General features: G+C 42.2%; 1 protein-coding gene across 7 annotated transcripts in view; it reads left to right on the forward strand.

Annotated features, from left to right (window-relative positions):
* Positions 1 to 23,308, forward strand: part of trappc9 (trafficking protein particle complex subunit 9) — a 749,291-nt gene that overhangs the window by 446,999 nt on the left and 278,984 nt on the right. The window lies entirely within an intron of this gene.

Raw genomic sequence — 23,308 nt, forward strand, 5'->3', positions numbered from 1 at the left:
TGCAGTGGAACAGAGGGATCTGGGAATACAGATACAAAATTCCCTAAAAGTGGCGTCACAGGTAGATAGGGTCGTAAAGAGAGCTTTTGGTACATTGGCCTTTATTAATCAAAGTATTGAGTATAGGAGCTGGAATGTTATGATGAGGTTGTATAAGGCATTGGTGAGGCCGAATCTGGAGTATTGTGTTCAGTTTTGGTCACCAAATTACCGGAAGGATATAAATGAGATTGAAAGAGTGCAGAGAAGGTTTACAAGGATGTTGCCGGGACTTGAGAAACTCAGTTACAGAGAAAGGTTGAATAGGTTGGGACTTTATTCCCTGGAGCGTAGAAGAATGAGGGGAGATTTGATAGAGGTATATAAAATTATGATGGGTATAGATAGAGTGAATGCAAGCAGGCTTTTTCCACTGAGGCAAGGGGAGAAAAAAACCAGAGGACATGGGTTTAGGGTGAGGGGGGAAAAGTTTAAAGGGAACATTGGGGGGGCTTCTTCACACAGAGAGTGGTGGGAGTATGGAATGAGCTGCCAGACGAGGTGGTAAATGCGGGTTCTTTTTTAACATTTAAGAATAAATTGGACAGATACATGGATGGGAGGTGTATGGAGGGATATGGTCCGTGTGCAGGTCAGTGGGACTAGGCAGAAAATGGTTTGGCACAGCCAAGAAGGGCCAAAAGGCCTGTTTCTGTGCTGTAGTTTCTATGGTTTCTATCGCTGTGATGATTGTATGCTCTGGTATCAATTGTTTGGCGACAATAAAGTAGTAATAATAATAAGAAGAAAACAATGAAATGCCGCGCTGTCGCCACCTGTTCCGGCACGTCATGACAGCGGTTTTAAAAAGCTCCGGTTACCCCGTACCCACTGCAATGGCTATTAAGCATTTTCAGATTTATTCACTCTGGAGACCGTTTCTGAACATCTCCATTTTCGGGGGATGAAAACGCCGTTTTAGTGTGGACAGAGGGTGAGAAATACCCACCTAACTGGGCTGATGAGTGATAGAGCTAGGAGAGTGTTACAGCTCCAATGATCCAATTTCCAGCAGACTTCCTGTACAGACTGTGTTGCATTTGCAAGTTTCCCATGTGGTAATGTTTGTTTCCCTTGGGTTTTCTGTTTGTTTATCCCACATCTCGAAGAGATATGAATTTGTAAATTAACTGACCATTGTGTGCTTCTAATTGGGAGAATCAGAAGGGAGTTGATGGAAACCTTGGAAGAATGAAATGAAATTAATATAAATGCTTGATGGTTGATGAGGGCTCTGTGAGTCTGCATGTTTTTGTGTTGCTTTACTCTCATCTGTTAAATATCTCCTGCAATTTCTGATTTTATTTCACATTTCAGGCTTATGTATTTGTCTTTGTATTGATTATTGAAGTTGGTGAGTTAATGTGTATCTACCAATAAGCATTCTCTTAACCATGATAATATGTTGAATAAGAGATGGAGAAGAAATATGTCCAAGGGTAAATCAGCAGGTCCTTGTTTGACTGGAGGTGCAGTATACCGCTGTATACAGTAGTATCTCTTGAGCATATTATCTGCAGTTTAATCACTATTCAGAGACCAAAATATTAATGTGGACTTGCAGGACTTAAATTGCTTGATAATTGTTCTTAGCCAGTATCAGAGTTACTACCAAAGAGATCCATTTGGTGTTTTCTTTTGTTGCAATTGTTTTGCCATTCTGGCTATTTGGCTGCAGAAATCAGGCACTGAATATACTACGTGCAGTAAAATTGGGTCACATGCTATTCTAGATGGGGGTAGCTGGCTACTGTGCTTGAAGAAATGTTTGTGATTCTGTTAGTTTGATATGTTGCATTTCAGGTCTAGAAGGATAATAGGATTTGTTACTGGTAGTTCTGCAACTTTCATGATGAAATTTGAAGTTGTAACAATAGGTTCAATATAGTGGAATTATCACAACATGCTGCATCTTCCAGCTTAAAATGGCACTGGCGAATCTCAGCAACTTCTGGCTGGTGGCTAATGAAACAATGAAAATAACTAAATACGTTGTTACTCACTCTTTTTCTGGTAGGTGATTATTGCAAACGATAACCTATAACTTCCATTTGAACTTGGAGGTAATACAATTTGGGAGAACTGAGTCAAGGCAAGGCAGTGGGTTCTTTGCTGAGAGCAAAGAAGACCTGAGTTTTGATTGATTTAAGCACCATGCCAAATTGGAAAGTTCAGGTTCAGGCTGAATTGAGGTGGCATGGTCCAGGCCCTAGAGAGTGTCAAAACGACTGAAGCTGATATTTGGATGATTTAAGTGCCAGGCCAGATTGAAAAGGCCGGGGTGTTGAGACTCGAGGTGAGGGACAGGCTGGTTCATTTTGCTGCTCCACTCTTCACTGAACTAAGGGACTATGGACAGGACTGTCTTTGTTGGACTTCAGTGAGAATAGAATATAGAACATAGACATCTACAGCACATTACAGATGCTTCAGCCAACAATATTGTGTTGACCATGTAACCTACTCTAGAAACTGCCTAGAATTTCCCTATCACAGAACCCTCTATTTTTCTAAGCTCCATGTACCTATCTAATAGTCTTTTAAAAGGCCCTATTGTATCCACCTCCACCACCATCACCAGCTGTGCATTCCACGTAACCACCACTCTCTGTGTGGAAAAACTTACCCGTGACATCCCCACTGTACCTGTTTCCAAGCGCCTTAAAACTATGCCCGCTTGTGTTAGGCATTTCGGCCCTGGAATGCGATTTGCTTGTGTTTATTCTTCACATGATTTGGGATTTTTTCTCTTTGCACATTGGGTGTTTGAGGGTCTTATTTTTAATGTTTTATTTTGGATTTCTTTGGTTTCTGACTGCCTGTTAGGAGGGGAATCTCAAGGTTGCGTAATGTATACACATTTTGATAATAAATGTACTTTGAACTTTGATCTTGGAGTAACTAAGCCTGTAAATTGTTTTCCTGCAGAGTAACTCTGAAAAGATGAGGTTATTTCAAAAGCTGGACATATCCCAAAAGTGTTTTCTTAACATAACAAGACTGTTTAAGGGCATGGTGTGCCCTGCTGAGACTATTTTAGTGCAATATAGTGTTCCATAAATGGTATAAAAATACTCAATGGTAACACTGTGGTGTTCATCAGTGATTCTTGTACCATGAGTACCATACATAAATATGGTGAAGGCTCAGTTGGTGCACACTTGTCAATAGAGTGGTGCTCCTCTATATTTAAATATTGTTGGTGAAAGTTCTTGGATCACAAGAATATAAGAGACAGGACTAACGGAAAACAAAATTAGATCCTTAAGCTTGCTAGCTGACCTACTGTCGACTCTAACACCATCTCCTTACACTTTCTGTTCACAGATGTCTGTTCATTTCAATTGATTTTGTATTTTCAATATATTCAAAGCTAGTTTTTGGGGCAGAGATTTCCATAGATTCTTCCCCTTTGAAAAAAGGAATTCCTTAACTGCATCTGAAATGACTGACCCCAAAATATTGAAGTATAGTCTTAGATTCCAGTTACCCTCAATAGGGGAATGAATGGAGTGACATCTTCTCAGCATCCAATGCATAAATATAATTTAGAAATCAGAAAGGTTATAATGACTCTGATTTTGAATTGAATAGAAGAATATTGGTACACAGTAAGCCCTGTTAATTTGTGTAAATATAGAGTACACATTCTGCCTTAAGGGGAAGGCATCTTGAAAATCCTACATAAAATGATGCACATGCAATCCTTGCAAAAAACCAAAAAATCTTCAGAATTGTTGCTACAAATACAAAATTGTTTTGCAATTATGTTGAATAAATAAATAAGTATATAAAATGTTTTAATCTATAAGTAAGATCTAATGGGCTGTTCTATGCTCTTCAGGAGGGACTGGGAACTTAGAGGAACAGAATAATTCCAACCATAGAAGTAATTTATTGAGACATAGTATAATATTTTTGCCAGTTAACTTGACTGCTTGGCAAATATAAGGACTTTTGAAGGCATAGAAATGTGGCACTTTCTAGGGTGATCATTCCAAAAGTTGGCCTATATCTGCCTGCTTGCTTTTCAAGTTCAAGTTTCAAGTTTAATTGTCATTCAATTATATGTGAATATAGCCAAATGAAACAGTGTTCTTCCATGGCCAAGTTACAAAACACATTACCAATAGCTCACATCACAATCAGCACATATGATTATGATTTCATAAAAGCATACAGTCTTAAACCGAAAAAATAGCCCAAGTCCCAGAATTGTCCCGGTCCAGCTTGTTCTTCCACTGAACAAACACTGGGGAGCAGCATTGAGCAAGTTCTGGAGGGTAATACAGAGCTAAAACAGGAGAGCAGCAGGTGGGGTTTTATGATCACAATAAAAGCATTTAAAACAAACACCCTCACCTTTTTGGACTGCACACCATCTTGACACAAGGTGTGGAGTAAGTACAGTTCCATCGCTATATGGGTGGGGGGGGGGGAGAGGTGGTTGTTGCAACTACTAGTGGATAAATATGATATAAATCAATGTATTCATATTGTAAGATTAGGGTTAGCAGAAATTAATATTTATTTTATGAAATGATACTTGTTTGAATTTTCACGTGTGTTCATGTTTTCATATTTACTAGTGCAATTAAATTTTAAAATAAGACACAATACAGTAGAAAATAATGGTGCTGATATAATTGTATGGAATTAATAGGGTCTTGTGAAAGGAAAGTTGCATTTAACTACTCGAGTTGAATTCCTTGGAGACAAATCTTGCAGAGTAGATGAAGGGGTAGCTAGTGCATGTGGGGTATTAGATCAGCTTTTAATGAGGTTCTTTGTAAGGTTAAACCACATGAACTTTGAGGTTAATATACAAACATGGACTGAAGGATGAAGCCAGTAGCAGGCTTTTGGCATGCTGTAATTTGTGGGCTATGGCAGAGATAGTGTATAGGGCATAATTAATATTGACAACTTGGCTGACAGAACCAAATGTAACACTTATAAATTTGCTTTTGAGATGTTATATGCTGGGTCCAGGAAAGGTCCTCTGAATGATAACACCGATGAATTTAAAGTTGCTGACCCTCTTTACCTCTGATCCTCTGAGGACAGGCTCATTGATCTCTGATTTCATTTTCCTGAAGTCAATAATCAGCTCTTTGGTCTTGCTGACATTGAGTAAGAGGTTGCTGTGGCACCACTCAGCCAGATTTTCAATCTTCCTCCTAATGATGATTTGTCACTACCTTTGATTTGGTCAATGACAGTGGTGTTGTGAGCAAACTTGAATATGGCGTTGGAGCTCTGCTTGGCCACACAGAGGTCTGAACACAACCTGTTATGCTAAGATAAGGAACTCAATCTGCTTTCTTGTGTATAATTTGTTTTTCATGTTGGCCTTGCCAAACTACGTACCACTAATTTTACATAAATTATTTGCCATTATGCAGTGCATTTCCCCATTTCATATAAATCACTTCAGTTTATTACATTTTCCATTAGCTATTTCTTGCAAAATTGCTGCCCATATTAAAAGCGATCCCTGGGAAGCACCAGCAGTACTGTTGTCTCTATAGTGAAACATATGCATCAATTATAACTTCCTGGTTATATTTCACATTTCTGGTATTACAGCTTGTCATAATGTTTGTGGCTCTTCAAATGATTCTTACACTGTACTAGCTTTCTTGCCATAAAGCTGCAGGACTAGATTCGAAGTATATTTATTTCCTCTATACCATGCTGGGCACTCTGTTGAGCCCAGCACTGGGGTGTGAGATCAGATGTTCTCACTGTGTTTGGTTGTGGATACATGGAAGTCTGTGATGAGCTATATAATGCAGAAAGCATGTAGTTGTCTAAGGAACTGTCGTATACAGGTAATTCCAATCTGCAGCAGATGGTATGGCCTCCACAGAGCCCTGATCTCAGGATCATTGAGGTTGTCTGGGATTACCTCAAGAGACAGAAGCAAGTGTGGTAGCCAAACTTTGCAGAAGAATTGTGGCAAGTTCTCCAAAATGCATGAAGCAACCTAGCAGCTGATTTTTTATAAGACTGCATGACAAGGTACCTAAGAGAACTGATGCAGTTTTAAAGGCAAAGGGTAGTCACATCAAATATTGGTTTGATTTATCTTTTACTTTTTTACTACTATTATAGAAATTTTTTTGATATTTAGATATGTTACATTATTTTTGAAAGCATCTTCACTTTACGTTTTTTTACATGCACCTAAGATGGTGCACTTTATACAGTACCGTATAAAGCGAGTAGAGCAGGGGCTAAGCACACAGTTTTGTGGTGCATCTGTGCTGACACAGATTGTGGAGATGTTGCCAATCTGGTTGGGTGTGCATGTGAGGATCCAGTTGCACAAAGATGTATTGAGGCCTAGGTCTTGCACCTTATTGATTAGTTTTGAGTGATAGTGGTCTTGAATGCTGAGCTGTAGTCAGTGAAGAACATCCTGATGTAGGCATTTTCACTGTCCAGATTGTTGTAAGGTTGAGTGAAGAGCCAATGAAATTGCAGTTGCTGTTATCCTCTTGTGACTGTGAGCAAACTGGAGTGGATCCAAGTCACCTTTCTTGTTATTATATGTTTATTATAAGTTTCATTATCAACCTCTCAAAGCCCTTCACCACAGTGAATGTAAGTGCTATTGGATGATAGTCATTGAGATAGGATACCATGTTCTTCTTAAGCACCAGTATAATTGAAGCCTGCTAGAAGCAGGTTCTTGTAATAGATTGACCAGAACTGCATACAATACTCTATTTCTGGCCTAACTAGAGTTTTATACAGCTGCAACATGACTTCCTGAGTCTTGTGCGCAATGTCCCATCTGATGAAGGCAAGTTGTCATTTGCCTTCTTTACCATTCTATCTACTTATATTGCCACTTGGAGTGAGCTATGGATTTGGACCTCAGGATCGCTCTGTACATCAATGCTGTTAAGGGTCCTGTCATTAACTATACTTGCCACTTACATTTGACCACCTAAGGTATAATGGTTCATCCTTGTCTGGATTAAATTCCACCTGCCATTTCTCCACCCATATTTGAATGGATATAGCAGTATATCTTGCTATATACTTTGACAACCTTCCAAATTTTCCATGGCTCCACCAAATTTTGTGTCATCTTCAAATATGTTAACTAACTTGTACTTTTGCTGTAATCTTAAGGTGGGCAAGGTCTTGTTGGTATAGTACTGCAACGCCATGGGGAAGGTTTCACTGCTAATGCAATGGTTGTTCTGTATCAGCAGTGTTTGGGTTATGACTAGAGATAACAGGAGCTTTGGAATGTGCGCCGTCCGATGAAGGGAGTATTTTTTTTCTTGTTGTGTGCCTGAGAGTGAGGTGTTTTAGGTCTTTTGTTCAGAGGAAGATGAACAGAGAAGATGCCTGAAAGGAGTGGACCTGGAGCGGGGCCGGGAGTCAACAAAACCCGGGGAAATTGATGGAGAACCACCGGAAGGGAAACCGTGAGCTCCAATGTGTGCATTAGACTGTTTTATTAATATGGGCCCTTTTTGTTTTTCTTTACTAACCCTCTAGTCAATTAAGAATTATAAAGCTTACTTGTTGAATTGCCTATGGTGTACTGTCTGTTGTTTCGTGGTACTGATTTGTAACATCATGCAGCATCCACACAAACAAGATGTTTTGCACCTCGCGTTTTATACATTTGGTGGGGCCAGAGACAGTCTTCCCTAGACTAACGCCGGTGGCTGAACCTGAGGGTTACAATTGTGGGGGTATCGTTGCAGGATTGATTTCGTTGGATGCTGTGTGATTGCCCTGAGCATTGAACTAGTGGGTTGCGCTCAAGTCTGTGCTAGTATGGATGCTGCCGAGGTGGACCAGTGGTGTGCATCCACAGGGTTACCGGTGACTAATGTGTGTTGAGGGGGGTAGGTATTCGTACTCCAGATGAATTGTTAATTCGACTTTTAAGCACTGTTAAAGCTGTTGGCAAAGTTATGATTGTGGGGCAGAGGTTTGATAAAATGGCGGGCACAGACCTTGTTTTAGTTCAGACTAACACTGACGTAACAGAAGTGGAACTGCCTGGTACTGTTGGGGCCCCAGGTGAGGGGGAGCCGTGGACTGCACGTTCCAGGAGGTGGAGACTGTAGTGGAGCGAGCTGAATCGCAAGTCGAGTCTCCTGTAGCTGGAGGCGGAGACTTCAAAGACAGGTTTCTCTCGTTTCTGCCTAGCGAGGGGAAGGAGTGGTCTGATTTGGAATGTCTAATGAGTCCCTGTCTCCCAGTGAAGAGTGAGAATTATGAGTTAGTATCTGCCCTTACCTTTCTGGTGAATAATTGGAAAAATGCCCAGGTCCAAAGTCCCAGCTATGGTAGACTCCGCCTATTCTCAGGAATGAAGCCCACCCGTAAAGGGGAAGAGGAGTATGAGACTTGGGCGGAGCAGGCCTCTCAGTTGTTAGATGAGTGGCAGTGCTCTGATGACATAAAATGACAGTGATTGGTTGAAAGTTTGAGGGGGTGGGCTGCTGACATTGTGAGAGCTGTAAAGTCCCAGTATCCTCTTGCCACTGTTGCCGTTTGCATATGAGCACTGGAAAATGCATTTGGTGTGACATGAAGCCCAATGGAGCTCATGATGGGATTTCAGAACATGTGTCAGAAGAAGGGAGAGAAGCTTTCTGTCTACGTCTTTCAGCTAGAGAGGCAGCTAAACTATTTGCGGCGCAAGGGTTCAGGCGGCTGAGATGGTCAGTTAATAATGGACCAGACAACAAAGGGTGTCCAGTCCCAGGACTTGATCCCCTGGGGCCTCCGACTCTCTCATAAGACGCACTCCACCCCCCATTTGTTGATTTGGTCAGAGAAGTACGAGAGCAGGAGAATGCGTTGAAGGCGCGGGGTATAATCCTCGGTAGTGGTCCCCTGCGGTGAAGTGACCACGGATAGCCTGCTCCGGGGAGTGGTAGAGGAGATTGTGGCAGAGTTGAGAACTGAGATGCCCCGGTTGTTATCAGCGGGTGTGGAACTCCTCCCCCCAATATGATGGAGCTGATAGGGAAGCGGATCATCTCAGGGGATGGACTACGTGGAGGGCTGCTAGCAGTCGGTGTCACACGAGAAGGGGAGCGGCCGGTATTGTCTGTTATAACTGTGGTGAAGAGGGACACTTCAGGTTGGAGAGTGAGCCCCAGGTACCTAAACAGAGAGAGTCATTGGGAAAACTTAAAAGGGACCCAGTGAGGGGATGGCCTGGCTATCGGGGGAAACACATTTCAAGCAATATATCAAGGAACACCCTAAAGCAAAAAACCCTATTTTAAAGGCATAGTGGGGCCAAGTTCCAGTGTATCGCTACAGATAAAGGGTATTTATGCTAGAGCTGTACTTGACACAGGGTCGCAGGTCACTTTACCGTTCATTTTACAACCAGTATTTATCGCAATTACCATTGATGCCATTCAGTGCAGAAGAGATCTGGGGTCTTAGTGCGGGTCATTGTTCATATCATGGTTATTTGTCAGTGAAGCTGGAGTTTTCGGAGGCCAATGTGGGAGTAGCTGAGGCTCTTGATACATTAGTGTTAGTTTGTCCGGACCCCATTGAGAAGGGCGGTGTTTCAATTCTTGTGGGGACCAACAGTCCAATTGTGAGGAGGCTCATGGGAGACTGCAAGGAGAAAACTGGAGAGAGCTTCCTGAGAACATTGTTCGTTCACCCCTTTCACCTGGTGTTTCAAGCTGCTGTTGAGGAAGTGTGTGGCTGCATTGGGCCAGATACCGAGTTTGGACGAGGGACTGTGTGGTTCACCCAGTCAAAGCCAATCATGTTACCGCCCAGGGAAGTAGCAAGAGTGATGGGGACCCACAAATTTCCTGGAATGCCTGAGGGCAAGGCCCTCTTAATGGACACTCTGGAAGACCATGAGGAGGAGTTGGGAATACCTGCTGGGGTACAGGTGAGGCCCGAATTGCAGAAGCCCTTGGTTGTACAGGCAAACAGGCTGGCAGTGATTGTCCAGAACACTACGAAGAGGGAGATCACCTTCAAACGGGGCATGCCCTGGTGCATCTTTTCCCGGTAACGGTAATGTCTAGTGTCCCTGTGAGACAAGCCAGGGAGAAGCTATCTGAAAAAGGGGGAAGTTGACTGCTGAGTCATTTAATTTTGGGGACTCCCCAGTACCTGTTGGTTGGAATAGGAGGTTGATAGAGAAGATGTTGAAGCTGGAAGGTGTCTTTTCTACTGATGAGTTTGATGTGGGTTGTTCTAAGAGCACTCATCACACTATCCAAGTGACTGGGGACACCCCGTTGGGAGATAGGTCATGACGATTGGTTCCCCGCAGAGGTGGAAGACGTTCGGCAGCATTTATGTAAGTTGAAGGAAGCTGGGATCACCACTGAGTCCAGAAGCCCCTATGCATTCCCCAGTAGTAGTGGCCATAAAGAAGAATAGGAAGGTATAGGTGTGTGTGGACTATAGGACTCTGAACAGGCGTAACGCCCCCGGCCTGTATATGGTCCCAAGGATCGAAGGCGCGCTGGCCTGTCTGAGTGGTGCAAAGTGGTTCAATGTGCTAGACTTGAGGAGTGGATATTACCAGATCCCCATGAGTGAGGCTGACAAAGAGAAGACAGCATTTATATGTCCCCTGCAATTTTTCCAGTTCAAAAGGATGCCCAGGGCATATTGGGAGCCCCTGCAACCTTCCAGCATGTCATGGAGAAGATGGTGGGGGATATGAACTTGCTTGAGGTATTGGTGAATCTGGATGACTTCATTGTGTTTGAGTCCACCCTGGAAGAGCATGAAGCGAGGCTACTGAAGGTGCTGGGTCACCTGAAAGCTGGGGTTAAAACTTTCCCTGGGTAAGTGCCAGTTCTGCAAGACATCTGTCAGCTATGTTGAGCACATAGTCTCATGGAATGGAGTAGCTACGGATTTGGCAAAGATAGAGGCAGTGACTATGTGGCCAAGACCCCAGACTGTGAGCGCTTTGTGCTTGTTCCTTGGGTTAGAAACATAGAAAACCTACAGCACAATACAGGCCCTTCGGCCCACAAAGTTGTGCTGAATGTGTCCCTACCTTAGAAATTACTAGGGTTACCCATAGCCCTCTATTTTTCTAAGCTCTATGTACCTATCCAGGAGTCTCTTAAAAGACCCTATCGTATCCGCCTCCAACACCGTTGCCGGCAGCCCATTCCACGCACTCACCACTCTGCATAAAAAAACTTACCCCTGACATCTCCTCTGTACCTACTCCCCTGCACCTTAAACTTATGCCCTCTTGTGGCAGCCATCTCAGCCCTGGGAAAAAGCCTCTGACTATCCACATGATCAATGCTTCAGTTGATGTCAATGCCTCGATGGTTCTGGGTTGCTATCGGAGGTTCGTGAAGGGCTACATGAAAGTGAGTCACCCTTTAAATTAGCTTTTGTGTGCTTACCCTCCCTTGGGGAAGAAAGGGAGGAGGGTGAAGAGCATCTTAGCCCTTCGGTGTCTTTTGGACCGAGGTGAGATGCGAAATGTGAAGAGGCATTTCAGTTGCTGAAGGAGGTGCTGACCTAGGTGCCTGTGCTGGCTTTTGCAGACCCCCGATTGCTGTATGTACTGCATACCGATGCCAGCAGAGAGGGATTAGTGGGTGTCCTGTATCAGGATCAGGGCACCAGGTTGCTGCCCATTGCACTTGTCAGCTGGAGTCTGTCGCCTTCTGAGAAAAACTGTCCCACACAGAAGTTGGGGTTTCTGGCATTGAAATGGGCTGTGGTGGATAAGCTGAGTGACTACCTCTATCGTGCCAAGTTTGAGGTGAGGATGGACAACAGTCCCCTAACTTATATCCTGACCTCAGCGAAATTGGATGCCACAGGCCATTGGTGGTTGCCGATGTTGTCTGCCTATGATTTCAGCCTGAAATACCGGCGGGGAAGTAGGAATATTGATGCTGATGCTTTGTCCCGATGTGCGCATGAAGGGCTGGGCAGTGATGAAGAGTGGGAGAGCCTTCCTGCCTGGGGGTGAAAGCCATGTGCCAGTTTGCCATCACGGTGAAGGCAGACGGGAGGCAAGGGCAGGATCGAGCAGTGGATCAATTGGGAGCTTCTGATGGTGCCATTCCACAAGTTTACTGTAACCCGACTGCTCTGAGGACAAACCAGACCAGTTACTGGAATTGAGTCCTGGGGAAGTGGCAGCTGCTCAGCGAGATGACCCGGGACTCGGTACCATTTGGTCAGCGGTCAAAAAGGGAGACATGGCCCAAGCGGAGAAAACAAAACATGCTGCAGTGCCTCCATTACTGAGAGAACGGCCCCGATTGGAGATGAGGTACCAGATCCTACAATGGGTCACATCACCTCCAGACTGACTTTGGCGTTCCCAGTTGGTTCTGCCTGAGAAATATCGAAGGATTGTGAAGTCCTTCGATTATTCTGGACATTTGGGGGTTGAAAAGACCTTTTTATTGCTCAGAGATTGGTTTTACTGACCCCGAATGAAGCCGGAGGTCGATGAATACTTCAAGTTGTGCATTCGATGCATATGGAGGAAGATGCAGCCTATGAGGGCAGCTCCTTGTCCCACTTGCCCTCTTGACCTGGTGTGTATGGATTTCCTGTTAATAGAGCCAGATGCCACCAACTTGGCGAATGTCTTAGTCATCACAGATCATTACACCAGTTATGCGCCAGCTTTTCCTACCAAAGATCAGAGGGCATCCACGGTGTTGTGGGAGAAGTATTTCATTTCTTATGGCCTTCCCAAGCAGATACATAGTGATCAGGGACTGGGATTTTGAGAGTAGGCTCATTCATGAGTTACTGAGTATGCTCAGAGTCAAGAAGTCGAGAACTACTCCTTATTACCCGCAGGGTGACCCCCCAGCCCAAGAGGTTTAATCGGACCTTGCTAGACATACTCAGACCCTTGGTGATCAGCAAGAAGAAAAGGTAGAGTCAACAGATTGGACATTCGGTCCGCTGCTACAATTGTACCCGAGATGAAGCTACAGGGTACTCACCATGTTATCTGATGTTTGGGCGTGAGGCGAGATTGCCCATCAAACTTTGTTTTGGGACTGACGAGGATGATCTACCACTGAAGACTTATCTGAAGAATGTGTTTGATATGAGCAGGGAGTTGAAAAAAGATTATGAATTAGCTGACATCACAGCTGCCAAGCAAAATCAAGGAAATAAGAGGAACTATGATCAAAAGGTTATGTTCTCCCAATTCACGCTGGAAGACAGAGTCCTCATAAGGAATTAGGGGCCGCCTGGGAATCCTAAGTTGGCTGACCACTGGGCGGCTACACGCCCTATGTAGTGGAGAATCAGATGCCAAACGTACCAGTTTTCTGTATGAAACCAGAGGATGGGAATGGGCTTGTCAAGATTCTCCATTGGAACCACCTTCTGCCTCTGGGACAAGAGGTGCGGGTTGACCCAGAGCCAACCTGGAGTCTGCACCTAGTAAGAGGACTCTGCAGCATCGCAGGACGACTGAAGGACCAACAGTAGGAGAGGTTAGACCAGCTCCTGTCCCTGAGTGGGATACTGATTTGGTGAATGAGGAAATGGGGGTGTGGTATATGCTGTTTTTGCTAACTCTCCACTGATTGAGGAAGAGATTCCTAACCCTTCTCATGTTGAGCCAGGTGAAATTGGGGGGAGGGGGCACTATCTGTGGACAGCCTGGGGTTCAGTGGGACCCTGCAAGGGATGAAACAGGGCTTGGCCAAGGGACAAAGGCTTCCGAGTTGCAGGAGGGCACGAGTGATAGACCAGGGGAGGCCTCGCCAGGTAGACTAGAAGTATCCGCAGTAGTGTCGGAACATGAAGAGGTAGCTGAAGGGGGTATGGAAGTCTCAAAGAATCAGGAGACCACCGGATAGGCTGGCCTATGTAGCACGGGGGGAACAGAGAGTGGCCCCCTACTACTTTGGGGAGGTGTTTTACACCTGGATTGGACTTTATGCTTTATTGGAAGGGTTGGCAAATTATCCCAAAGTCATGAGGACATGACTAAATTTGGTGGGGAGGGAGTGTAACACCCTGGGGAAGGTTTCACTGCTAATGTAATGGGTTGTTCTGCAGCAGCAGTGTTTGGGTTATGACTAGAGATAACAGGGGCTTTGGAATGTGCGCTGTCCAATGAAGGGAGTGGTTTTTTTCTTGTTGTGTGCCTGAGAGCGAGGTGTTCTCGTTCTTTTGTTCGGCAGAAGATGAAGACCAAAGATGGTTTTCCTTATTAACTCTCTATGTCAAATTAAGAATTATAAAGCTGAATCGTTGAATTGTATATGGTCTGTTATTTTGTGGCACTGATTTGTAACAGGGTAACACATCACACAGTTGTGAACAGAGCTAGTGTTTACATTTTGGGTGTTACTATGGCTAGTCACTTTAAAGTTGTGTATGAATATTTCAGTTATATTCTGTAATTGTATTTCAAAATCCAAGGCTTTTTTAAAACTTTAGTTTATAATCAAGTGTAAACATTTTTTAAAAAAGGCTATCCAATTACTTGTTTTATTGGAGAATTGTTAGTTAGCATTGTTAAAATTGGAAAAAAGCAAATTAAGAAAGAGAAATAAAACACAGTAAGTGATGCCTGCAATTCAACTATAAAGGAATGACACAAAGATCACCAGTGCAATAAATCTGTCAAAAGCCATTTGCAAAATGCAAGTTTACCTGTTGACAACAGGAATTCTGCAGATGCTGGAAATTCAAGCAACACACATAAAAGTTGCTGGTGAACGCAGCAGGCCAGGCAGCATCTCTAGGAAGAGGTGCAGTCGACGTTTCAGGCCGAGACCCTTCGTCAGGACTAACTGAAGGAAGAGTGAGTAAGGGATTTGAAAGTTGGAGGGGGAGGGGGAGATCCAAAATGATAGGAGAAGACAGGAGGGGGAGAGATGGAGCCAAGAGCTGGACAGGTGATAGGCAAAAGGGATACGAGAGGATCATGGGACAGGAGGTCCGGGAAGAAAGACGGGGGGGGGCAAACCCAGAGGATGGGCAAGGGGTATATTCAGAGGGACAAAAAGGAGAGTGAGAGAAAGAATGTGTGTATAAAAATAAGTAACAGATGGGGTACGAGGGGGAGGTGGGGCATTAGTGGAAGTTAGAGAAGTCGATGTTACAGTAGAGGAGGCCGTGGATAGATTACAGTAGAGGAGGCTGTGGATAGTTTACCTGTTGAACTATTTTTAAACCTTTAAGTTTTATTCCATTAACATGCATCTGCCTACAAACTACAATGGTTGTTTTGAAATGTAATGGCATAACATATCTCAAGGACTCTATTGCTCAACTTTAAAGTGATTTACCACAGTGCTAATTCAAAAGTTTTTGCACTGGAAATTCCTGTAATGGTTTATAAAGGACCATCTTGCACTTGTGTGTAGAAGGTTCACAGCAGACTATTTGAGCAAAAAGATAGAGGAATTGCTGATAGCTGTTGAACCTATTTAACTAGCTGCTGTTTGTCTGTAATTTAAAGGTATGTGTACTCAAACTGACTGAGCACTAACTTTTTCTGTCAAGTTTGTCCATATGAATTAATAAACATTATAACTTCACAACTTTCAAGTAATCAAATGAAGAATTTCTCTCAGGGGTACCTTTATATTTGTGAATTTTGCAAATCTACAGTGCAAAATGAAGTAATTTCAAGTGTCACTGTTCAGTTCAAGACCCATAATTCACTTGCAAGCTGAACGTTTTTCTAAAATTACACTTTTGTTCAAATATTCCATGACGAAACAATGTAAGGCATTTTTAATACTGTTTACAGTTCAATGGGTGGGAGTGGATCTGAGGTGCTCAAATGAACCCTTCTTCTTAATCAAAAACTAGAGTATGCAAAATGGCAAAGGTCACTGCTAACCCAGAATTTTACAAGAAACAGAGAAAGTTAATGATGGAAAAGAAAATTTGCTCAGATTTAAATAAATAAATAAACATATATGTTTGTGTGTGTGTGTGTGTGTGTATATATAAGTTTTTTAGACCCCTACACTGTAAGATAAAGCAATTTATTAAAGGAAACAGAGCAGATAAATAAATGGTTTGCTTCATTCTGCAAGGTGAAGCAGGTCACTTGAACTTGATAGCCCCCACAGAAGGATTGTGTGGGGCTCAGGCATAGTGGAGCCACTGAGTTTTTCAAAATTCACTGGTTCCAGAAGGGTACCAAGGGATTGGAAATCTGCAGATGTGACTCCCTTGATCAAGAAGAGAGGAAGGCAAAGAGTAGGTAGCAATATATCTCGGCCCGAAACGTCAACTGTACTTTTTTCCATAGATGCTGCCTGGCCTGCTGAGTTCCTCCAGCATTTTATGTGTGTTGCTCTGATTTCCAACATCTGCATCTGCATTTTCTCTTGTTCGTGGTTTGATAGCATTAGATCTTTTAGTCTCACATCTATTTAAAACAAGCAACTGGAACAAGTTGGTGAGTCAAGCAGCATCTATGGAGGCAAAGGGATGGTTGATGTTTTGGGTCAAGACTGCATCAAACTGTCAAGGGAATGTAAAGGGAAGATGGCCAATATGTACAGTAGAAGTGGAAAAGAAAAGGATGAGATGGAGGCTGGTAGATGACAGATGGATCTTATAATCAGAGAAGATGTAGCTAATCATTTTAAAGCAGGTTCATGTAATCGGACCAACTCAATGCAGTTCTCTAATATTTTTTTCTTCAGTTTTTTCCAGGTTCAAACTTATTATGGGTAAATATACCCAGGGTAAAAGTATATTAGTGCAAAGAAATATAATCTAAGGCATTATTAGGGTTTCTCAGGTCAGTTGAACAACCAGATGGCATTGGGGAAGAATCTGTTGTTGAACTTAGAGGTGTGGGTCTTTTGACTCCTGTACCTCCTGTCTGATGGCAGCAAAAGAGTGTGGTCTAGGTGGTCATGGTTCTTAATGATGGATATCACCTTTTGTAGATAGATTTGATTGTGGAGAGAGCTGTACCAGAATCAGAATCAGTTTTATGATAGTGAAATTTGTTATCTTGGCAGCAGCAGTTCAATGGAATACATAATATAGAAGAAAAAATAAATAAATAAGTAAATCAATTACAGTATACATATATTGAACAGATTAAAAATTGTACAAAAAACAGAAATAATATATATTAAAAAAGTGAGGTAGTATTCAAAGGTTCAATGTCCATTTAGGAATCAGATGGCAGAGGGGAAGAAGCTGTTCCTGAATCGTTGAGTCTGTGCCTTCAGGCTTCTGTACCTCCTCCCTGAGGGTAACAGTGAGAAAAGGGCATGCCCTGGGTACTGGAGGTCCTTAATAATGGACACTGCCTTTCTGAGGCACTGCTCCTTGAAGATAGAAACATAGAAAACCTACAGCACAATACAGGCTCTTTGGCCCACAATACTGTGCTGAACATGTACTTACATATTTGCAAGTACTGATAGCTGAAGGTATCCTGGGTACTTTGTAGGTTAGTACCCAAGATGGAACCAACTAAATTTACAACCCTGTGCAGCTTCTTTCAGTCATGTGCCCCCAACCCCACCAATACCAGACAGTGATGCCGCCTGTCAGAATGCTCTCCACTGTACATTTATAGAAGTTTTTGAGTGTATTTGTTGATGTACCAAATTTGTCGATGGGCGGAATGGCCGACTTCTGCTCCTTTGTCTTGTGGTCTTGTGGTCTTCAAACTCCTATTGAAGTATAACTGCATTGATATGTTGTAAATAGGTTAGATCCTCAGAAATCTTGACAGCCAGGAACTTGAAGCTGCTGACTCTCTCCACTTCTGATTCCTCTATGAGGAATACCCTCTTGTCTCCCGTGATGGAACCATTGAGTCTACCACTCTCTGCAGACATTTGAGTTTCTATCAATAAAGTTTCCATACCAGATCATTATACAAACAGTCAGAATGCTCCCCACTTTGTATCTGCGGAAATTTGCCATAGTTTTCAGTAACATGCCAAGCTACCTTAAGCTTGTAACAAAGTAGACATGTTGGTGTGCTTCTTCATGATTGTGTCGGTGTGCTAAGCCTAAAACAGACCTTTTGAGAAGTTGACACCCAAGAACTTGAAGTTGTTCACCCTTTCTACCACTGACTTTTCAATGAGAACTGGTGCTTGCTTGAGTTGTAGTTGACCTCAGTGTGTGAATCTGGCAAATGCCCACTGAGCATAGAGTCATAAATGTCTTAGACAGGATTTTGAGGACAAGACAAAAATAAGACAATTCTTGCATTGAATGATATATGTGTCACTTGAATTGCTGTCTACTTGTGTAAGATTAGTCAATTAGAAAGTTGCTTCTGCTTTTTGTCTTGTCCTCAGAATTGTTTTCACTATAAAATTCAGTACCTTAGTTTGAGTCCATTTTAAAAATCCAAAATGTCATTTTTTTACTCCTTGTGGCTTTATAATCCTTAAGATAAGATGAGATATAGGAGCAGAAATAAGCCAGTTGGCCCATTGACTATGCTCTGCCATTTAATCATGGCTGATCCACCTTCCTTCTTGGCCCAATATCTTGCATTCTCCCTATATCCCTTCTTTAAGCCACAATGTTGTACTTGTCAATCTCTAATTGCGCTAGAAGATCATGTACCTTATTTTGTATTCTGTGTGCATTCAAATATAACATGTGCAGTCCTGTATTTTTAACCCTTTTTGATTCTATCCCGTTACGCTACAACTTATCACACTGACTGCAATTTTGCCCTATTATCTGCCCATGCTTCCTGGACAGTCACACTGCCTCTGCTGTATCGAACCTGCTGCAAGGATAGTCATAGTCATATTCATACTTTATTGATCCTGGGGGAAATTGGTTTTCATTACAGTTGCACCATAAATAATTAAAGAGTACTATGTAAATTATGCCAGGAAATAAGTCCAGGACCAGCCTATTGGCTCAGGGTGTCTGACCCTCCAATGGAGGAGTTGTAAAGTTTGATGGCCACAGTCAGGAATGACTTCCTATGATGCTCTGTGTTGCATCTCAGTGGAATGAGTCTCTGGCTGAATGTACTCCTGTGCCCGCCCAGTACATTATGTAGTGGATGGGAGACATTGTCCAAGATATTGCTCCCCCTCAGATTCAGTGGTAACCTGCCCTTTTGTACATGTCATACCTTCCCCAGAAGAGATCCCAGTGATCCAAAAATCTGAAGTCCTGCCCCTCGTACCAGTTTGGAGGGCCTGGTTTTCAAATTTCTACCTAGCTTTCTAAGTTCTCTCTTCAGGAACTCCTCCCTTTTCCTGCCTATGTCATTGGTGCCAGTATGTACCAAGGCTTCTGACTGCTTACCCTCCTCCTTTAGAATGTTGTGGACCCAATACAAGATGTCCTTGACCTTGGCACTGGGAGGCAACCTGGGTGTCTCTGTCACGCTATCATAGAATCTACTCCTCTAACTATGGAATTTCCTGTCACTACTGCTGTCCTCTTTTCCCGCCTTCCTTTCTGAGCCTCAGTGCCAGAGACCCAATCGCTGCACCTTCCCCCAGTAGGTCAGCCCCTCCAAACAGTATCCAAAGTGGTATACTTATTATTGTGGGGGACAGTCTCAGGGGTACTCTGCACTGGTTGCCCATTTCCTTTCCCTCTCTTGACAGTCACCCAGGTACTTGCCTCCTGCAACTTAGGGGTGAATACCTTCCTGTAGCTCTTATCTATCACCTCCCAGTTTCCCATATGAGCCAAAGGTTATTGAGCTGCACTCCAGTTGATTTGCACATTCTCTGAGGAGCTGCAGCTTGGTGCACCTGCTGCAGATGGGGTAACCAGGAGGATAGTGGTCTCCTAGATCTCCCGCGGCTCACAGAGAGAAAACAACACAGTTCCTGGAGCCATACTCACTGCTCTAATGATGCACTAACAGACAAAGAATGAAGAAGAAACTTACCGAGTCAAAGCCTCTTCACTCCAGTGTTGGTCCACTCACTCAGTCCTCAATTCTGCTCCACTATTTGATCATGGCTGATCTATTTTCTCTCTCAATCCCTTTCTACTGCCTTATCCCTATAACCTTTGACATCCTTGATAATCAAGAACCAATCAACCTCTGCTCTAAGTATGGCTAATGACTTGGTTTCCACAACCATCTGTGACAATAAATTCCACAGATTCACCATCCTATGGCTAAAGAAATTTGTTCTCTTCTCTGTTCGACAGGAATGTCCTTCTATTTTCAGGCTGTCTCTGCTGGTCCTAGATTTTCCCACTTTTGGAAACATCCTTTCCATGTCCAAACTACCTAAGCCATTTCTTTCCATTTCTTTAGTTGTTGGTTTTCCTCCAGGATTCAACCACGACTTTTCTTAAACACTTAGCTTTCATGTGATTTAAAGTTCATATCAGATGTCCTGAAATAACTTTAAATCTCATTCTTTAAAAAAAATCAATAAATAGGCATTATTCTAATTTCTAAAAGGCCAGAAAATGCATCAACTAGCCATATTGATCTCCAAGACTTGTACTGCATGGCTTCAGTGTCCGAAATCAATATTTTTCAATTAGATCAGTTCTTGTATGTAACATGAATTCTGGCCTTATAAGGTTTCAAATATATTATGGACTTTCTTTGGTCCAGTGATTTCTAGAATCTGCTTTCTGGTAAGTCATAACAATAATTCTAAGGAGTGCTGCCATGGAGAAGTCTTTCCCAGTGTTCAATAAAGCAGTTAAATGAGAGCATGATAGGGGACTAAATTTTTGTCTTGCTGCTGCCATGATGAGTGAAACTGCACTGTGTACACAGCTGCATGATGTGAAGTATTAATTGGTTTGGTTTCAAATTTTTTATCAAAGTACGTAAATGTCATTATAAACTACTCTGAGATTCATTTTCTTGTGGGCATTCTCAGTAGAACAAAGAAATACAACAGAATCAATATAAAACAACAGACAAACAACCAATGCGCAAAAGATGACAAACTGTTCAAATATGAAAAAGCAAATAATAATAACGATAAATAGTAAATAAATAATACTGAGAACATAAGTTGTAGAGCCTTTGAAAGTGAGTCCATCCATTGTGGAATCAGTTTAGTGTTGAGCTGAGTGAAGTTATCCATGTTGGTTCAGGAGCCTGATGGTTGAAGGGTAATACAGTTGAAGTCAGAAGTTTACATACACCTTAGCCAAAAATGTTTAAACTTAGTTTTTCACAATTCCTGACATTTAATCCTAGAAAACATTCCCTGTCTTAGGTCAGTTAGGATTACTACTTTATTTTAAGAATGTGAAATGTTAGAATACGTAATAGTAAAGAGAATGATTTATTTCAGCTTTTATTTCCTTTATCACTTTCCCAGTGGGTCAGAAATTTACATACACTTTGTTAGTATTTGGTAGCATTGCCTTTAAATTGTTTAAATTGTCCATCAAATAACGCCGCCCTCGGTCACCATAGCGACTTACGAGCTGCTCGGTGCTCTCTCTCCCAACTCAGCAGAAATCCAAAAGTTCCTCGTGCCTTAAAGTGACAGTCCAAAGGTTAGTCTTCATCTCTCTCTGTCCCCCCTCCCCCCCCCTCTCTCTCTCTCTCTCTCTCTCTCTCTCTCTCTCTCTCTTTTCTCTCTCTTTTCAAAAGCACAGTTCATGGGGGTAATCGAGCACAGTTCATGGGGGTAATCGAGCACAGTTCATAGGGGTAATTCAGAACTCTGTCACACAGTGACAGTGATATTCTACATTTATTCCAATAAGTTGTTTACCCTGTGTTTGATTCGGTTCATTTGAAGCTGTATATTTTTATGTTTCATTGAATGTTTTTGTTGGAAATAAAATTTTTTTTGTCATTATTCCCCAAATAATACAGTGTAACAACTTTTTACATAACATTTACATTGTATTAGGTATTATAAGTAATCTAGAGATGATTTAAAGTATATGGGAGGATGTGCATAGGTTTGGTGTGCCGCCGGGCCCTAAAGTCCACTGCACTGAGACAAATTAACTTGAGCATACGTGATTTTTGGTATTGTGGGGGGGCGAGGAAGTTGGGGTCTGAAATCCAAAAATTCTGAATTCCGAAATGCAACTGGCCCCAAGGATTTCGGATAAGGGATTGTGGACCTGTATATCAGAGTTTGAAGTAGTTGTCTGTTAATATTTATGTCATATGTAGTTTAATAGATTAATAAAATCATGATTTCAATTAAAATCCAGTAAAATAAATGCAGAAGATTTATTTAATTAAGATAGCACTGGCAATATATGGCAACATTTTGCAGGCAGCTCATCAAACTACTAGCTCCTCCAGTAGAAATTCTTCTTCTGCACTATGATTACTTCAATCTCTACAGTGTGTAATTTCCCCTGTAGAAATATACTTTTGAATCATCTAAACAAACTAACAATTTTACGATCTCCTGAATGATTCAACGAATTTAACTCGGGAGGCCATTGCTGGGTGTGGGTGCTGCTGAAAGTGGAAAACAAACTTGTGGTCAGCTTCGTTACTTTGTGCCAATTAAAGTGACAAGCCAGATTATAGTGTCGAGGCCTCAAGAGCAGAGAACAAATTGGTGTTAAGTGATTCCTGCCTGTGTTTGACCCAACTCCCTCTCTTCTCACTACTACTATCAAGTGGGAAGTACAGAAGTCTTGGGTCTAATGCCACCAGGTTTGGGAGCAGACATTCCTCAGTGTTGAACTGATTATGCAGCCTGTGGGCTCACTTTCAGGACTCTGAAGCTCATGTTCCATGTATTATTTATTTACTTTTTGACTGTTTGCATGATTTGTCCTCTTTTGCACATTGGATATTTGTCAGTTTTTGTTGTGTGTGGTTTCTCATGGATCTTATTGTGTCCTTGTTTTGTGGGTGTCTGCAAGAAGATGAATGTGAACGTTGTATGCGATAGTAAATTTGAATTTTGAATTAACTTAAAGAACCTGTCATGGTATTATGAGAAGATATTGCAGTGAAGATGTAAAACCTCAGTGTATTTAACAAAATTAGGTGTTTGCAACAAAGTGGTCAATTCATCACTTAAATCTCTATCTAAACACATCATCTATACAGTATAATAGTTTGGAAAGTACTTTGGCAGTAAGTGATTTTAATTTACATTCAATTTTGGTAATTTTCATGCTTATTCCTTGGTCTATTTGCATGAGTCCAAGCTTTTTTGTGGGTTATATAAAATAATCTGCTTCCATGCTATTCCTGCTATCTCCCTTTGTGCTTTATTTGGCACACAGATAACTGCATTACCGCTGCTTCTTGTTACAGTCATACTGAAATTTTAAAATGTATGTATTACTTTTGCTGCCAATTTTCACCCTGCTTTCT

This window comes from Mobula hypostoma, chromosome 1 (assembly GCF_963921235.1).
Source record: "Mobula hypostoma chromosome 1, sMobHyp1.1, whole genome shotgun sequence".
In the NCBI taxonomy this organism is placed as follows: domain Eukaryota; kingdom Metazoa; phylum Chordata; class Chondrichthyes; order Myliobatiformes; family Myliobatidae; genus Mobula; species Mobula hypostoma.